General features: G+C 35.5%; 1 pseudogene; it reads right to left on the bottom strand.

Moving 5' to 3' along the window:
* Nucleotides 1-3105: 3105 nt before the first annotated feature.
* On the bottom strand, nucleotides 3106-3951 carry LOC122469254 (annotated as a pseudogene).
* Between the last annotated feature and the right edge of the window lie 417 nt (nucleotides 3952-4368).

Raw genomic sequence — 4368 nt, 5'->3', positions numbered from 1 at the left:
TTTTCAGTTACTGTCTTTTTTTTTTTGCTTTCACTCATAGTATCTTTGACCAGTATTTTACAAGACAAAACTTACCAAATATGTTTTCTCTATTTTATTATTCCTTGAACGTTATATCAAATTTAGATGTTATACAATAATATACCACTTACTAATTTCATTCCATTCTTGTACAGAATATCCAAGTAAAAATAAAGACTCCATAAAAGAATCTTTTCAGAAATCAGGGGTACTTGTTTCCTATTGCCATTGTGCTAAATTACCATAAACCCAGTGGCTTAAAACAACACACATTTATCATCTTGTAATTCTGGAGGTCAGAAGTCTGAAATGGGTTTCTCTGAGCTAAAAGGCCAACATATTGGCAGAATTGTATCCCTTCTGAATGCTTTGGAATTTTGTTTGCTTGGTTTTTCCAGCTTCTAGAGGTTGCTTGAATTCTTTGACTTATGGCCTCTTCATTTTAAGGGGTATCCCTCCAACATTTGTTTCCATTATCATATCTTCTCTGACTCTCTTTCTCTTCTGCCTCTTAAGGACCCTTGGATTATTACATTGGACTCATGTGGATAATGTAGGCTCCACATCCCAAGAACCTTAATCACATCTTCCCAGTCTTCTTTGCCATGTAAGGTTACACATCCATAGGTTCCTCAGATTAGGATATGACTAGGAATGTTTTCAAATATCTGGGTCATATGGTATCTAAAGATGGGCAAAATGCTTGACTAGACAATTCACTAAGAGATATGGGTGGCAAATAAGCACATGAAATGATGTTGTACTCTATATAGAAATATAATTGATTTTCATATATAAATCTGATATCCGGTAACTTTGCTAAACTCCCATACTACTTCTAGTTACTTATTTGTATACTTCATGTGACGCCTTCACAGAAATTGTGTTGTCTGTGAATAAAGGGAGTTATACTTCTTTTCCACTATGGATATATGGATGTTTTAATTCCTTCCTCCCTTCCTCCCTTCCTATGTTCTTTCCTTCCTTCTTTCCTTCTTCTCCTTCTCCTTTTCTTTTTCCTTTTGCTGTTGTCACTGGCTAGAACCAGCAGTGCAAAATTGATTAGAAGTGGTATGATAGACATCCTTTTCTTGCTTCTGATTTTCAGAAGAAAACATTCAGTTTTTCACTGTAAGTATAATGTTAACTGTAGGGTTTTCATGTATATGGTTTATCAGGTTGAGGAAGTTCCTTTGTGTTCTTAGTTTCAAAAGACTTTTTATTAAGCCCGGATTTTGTATTTCTCAAATGCTCTTTCTTTGTTTATTGAGATGATCATGTGGTTTTTTTCTGCAATTTGTTATTAAAATGCATTAATTGATTTTGAATATTAAAATAACTTTACATTCCTGGGATAAACTCTACTTGGTCATAATGTATTATCCATTTTGTATATTATTATATTTTATTTTTTAAAGTTTATTTATTTATTTTGAGAGAGAAAGAGAGAGAGCACACACGTGCACACCAGCAGGAGAGGGGTGGAGAGAGAATCCCAAGCAGGCTCAAGCAGGCTCCACCTTGTCAGCACTGAGCCTGAGTAGGCCCCAACTAGATAACTGTGAAATCATGGTCTGAGCCTGAGCCGAAACAAAGGGTGGGACGCTCAACCAACTGAGCCACTCCAGAACCACTTACTGTATTTGATTTGATAGCATTTTGTTAAGATGTTTTGCACGTATACTCATGAGATCTATTAGTCTGAGGTTTTCTTTTTCTATAATGTCATTTTCTGGTTTTGATATAAATAATATGGTCCTCATAGCATGATTCAGGAGGTATTTCCTCCTCATCAGTTTTCTGAAAGAGTTTGTGTAGAATTGGTATTATTTCTTGCTTATATGTTTGGTAGAATTTGCCAATGAAGCTATATGGGCTTAGCATTTTCTTTGTGAGAAGGCTTTTAACTAGAAATTCTATTTCTTTACTAGCTACAGAATTATTTAGTTTATCTATTTCTTCTTGAATGAGTTGTGTAGTTTGTGTATTTCAAGGAATTTGTCCATTTTATGTCATTCTTTAACTCTGGTAATATTATTTGTTCTGAAGTCTATTTTATCTCGTATTTATATGACCACCCCAGCTTTCTTTTGGTTAGTGTTAGCATGGTGTTGTTGTTGTTGTTTTTTCCATCATTTTACTTTTAACCTATACGTTAACATGGTTGGGTCTTGTGTTTTATCAACTTTTACAATCTCTCATTTTTAAATGAGTGTTTAGGCCATTTACATATAATGTGATTATTGACATCTTTGGATTGATATTATCTTACTGTTTTTTTCTATTTGTCCCATCTTTGTTTCCATTTTTCTTATTTTTCTGCTTTCTTTTAGAACAATTGTGTTATTTTTACTCCATTTCATTACCTTCGTTGGCTTATTAGCTAGAACTCCTTATTATTCACAATAAAGAGATACAGGGTTTTAGTGGTTTATTTAAGGTTTATATTACACACCTTTAACTTATCACATTCTACCTTCAAATGATATTGTACACTACTTAATGAGTAGTGTAAAAACTTTGCAACAGTATAATTCTATTTTCCCTTCCTGGCCTTCTTACTATTTTCACCTTATATTTTTACTTCTACATATTTTATAAATCCCATAATACGTTATTTTTGTTTGTTTCTTTAAGGAGTCAGTTATATTTTGAAGATATTTAAATAAGAAAAAGTCTTTTAGTTTCATTTTTCCATCTTTATTGATATATGATTGACAAAAATGTAATATATTTAAGGTGTACAATGTATTTTTTTTTAAGTTCTCAGTTTATTAATCCTCTCATAAAAAATCTGCGCAGTCTGGGGCGCCTGGGTGGCTCAGTCGGTTGAGCGTCTGACTTCAGCTCAGGTCATGATCTCGCAGTCTGTGAGTTCGAGCCCCGCATCAGGCTCTGTGCTGACGGCTCAGAGCCTGGAGCCTGCTTCTGATTCTGTGTCTCCCTCTCTCTTCGCCCCTCCCTGACTCATGCTCTCTCTCTGTCTCAGAAATAAACATTAAAAAAAAATTTAAAAAAAAATCTGCACAGTCACCACAGATAAAGCTACTGCAGAATCTTTACTCCTGTTTTCCAGTCTTCAGCTCACTTTTTGCCAGCACCAACATTGGCTTTGCAGTCTACCTGACTTTCCTCATTCTGTTCTTGTGTTCCTTTTGCTGTTTTCTTGAGGTATTTTTCCTTCTCATAAGGCTGTGTTTTGCAAGTCTACGTTTGAGTTCATTTTTCTTTATATAATTCATGGAATCTTAAATCATGCCAAAGCCAGTTGTCTTGCCACCACCAAAATGGACTCTGAATCCAAATACATAGATGATATCTGCTATGGTCTTGTACATTTTGGCTAGTTTTTCCAGAAGTTCTGTCTTAGGTACTTGACAGTTGCCTTTCTGTAGTGAAGAACATCAATGACCATTTTTTTCCACTGAAGTAATCAGCTGGTGGTCATAAACTTCCTGGTTGGAAGGGTTACTGTGCTGTTCCTGATGGTGGCAGAGTTTCAAGCAGCCAAGAAGGAAAAGAGACAATATGTTTTGATACATTTACATTGTAAGATAATTACCACAATCAAGCTAATTAACATATGGGTGGCTCAGTCGGTTGAGTGTGCGACTTCCGCTCAGGTCTTGATCTCGTGGTCCACGGCTTCGAGCCCTGAAGCTATGCTGACAGCACAGAGCCTGGACCCTGCTTCCAATGCTGTGTCTCCTTCTCTCTCTGACCCTCCCCCACTCATGCTCTGTCTCTCTCCATCTCTCAAAAATGAATAAATGTTAAAAAAAAATTTAAAAAAGGACTACTCTATTAGCAAATTTCAAGTGTTGTAATACATTATTATTAGCTCTAGTCACCATGCTAAACATTCATTAGGTCTCCAAAATTTATTCATCTTGTAACTGAAAGTTTGTACCCTCTGACAAACATCTCCATTTTTCCCTCAACCTCCAGCCTCTGGTAACCACTATTCTACTATTATTATGAATTCACATTTTTTCCCCAGATTCCTTATATAAGTGAAATCATACAGTATTTGTCTTTCTGTGTTTGGCTTATTTCATTTAGCATCATGTCCTCCAGGTTCATCCATGTTGCAATGCAGGATTTCCTTCTTTTTTAAGGCTAAATAATATTCCATTGTGTATGTGGGGTGTGTGTGTGTGTGTGTGTGTGTGTGTGTGTGTGTGCGTGCATGGTAGTCACATAGGCTATTTCCATACCTTTATTGTGGTGATTAATGTTGCAATACATACGGGAGTGCAAATATCTCCAAGATAGTGATTTTATTTCAATGTATAACCAGAAGTGGGATTGCTAGATCATATAGTAGTTCTATTTTTATGGAATCTC

Source organism: Prionailurus bengalensis, chromosome B1 (assembly GCF_016509475.1).
Source record: "Prionailurus bengalensis isolate Pbe53 chromosome B1, Fcat_Pben_1.1_paternal_pri, whole genome shotgun sequence".
Lineage (NCBI taxonomy): Eukaryota > Metazoa > Chordata > Mammalia > Carnivora > Felidae > Prionailurus > Prionailurus bengalensis.
The sequence above is the reverse complement of the archived record's forward strand: the minus strand, read 5'-3'. Positions and strand labels throughout refer to the sequence as shown.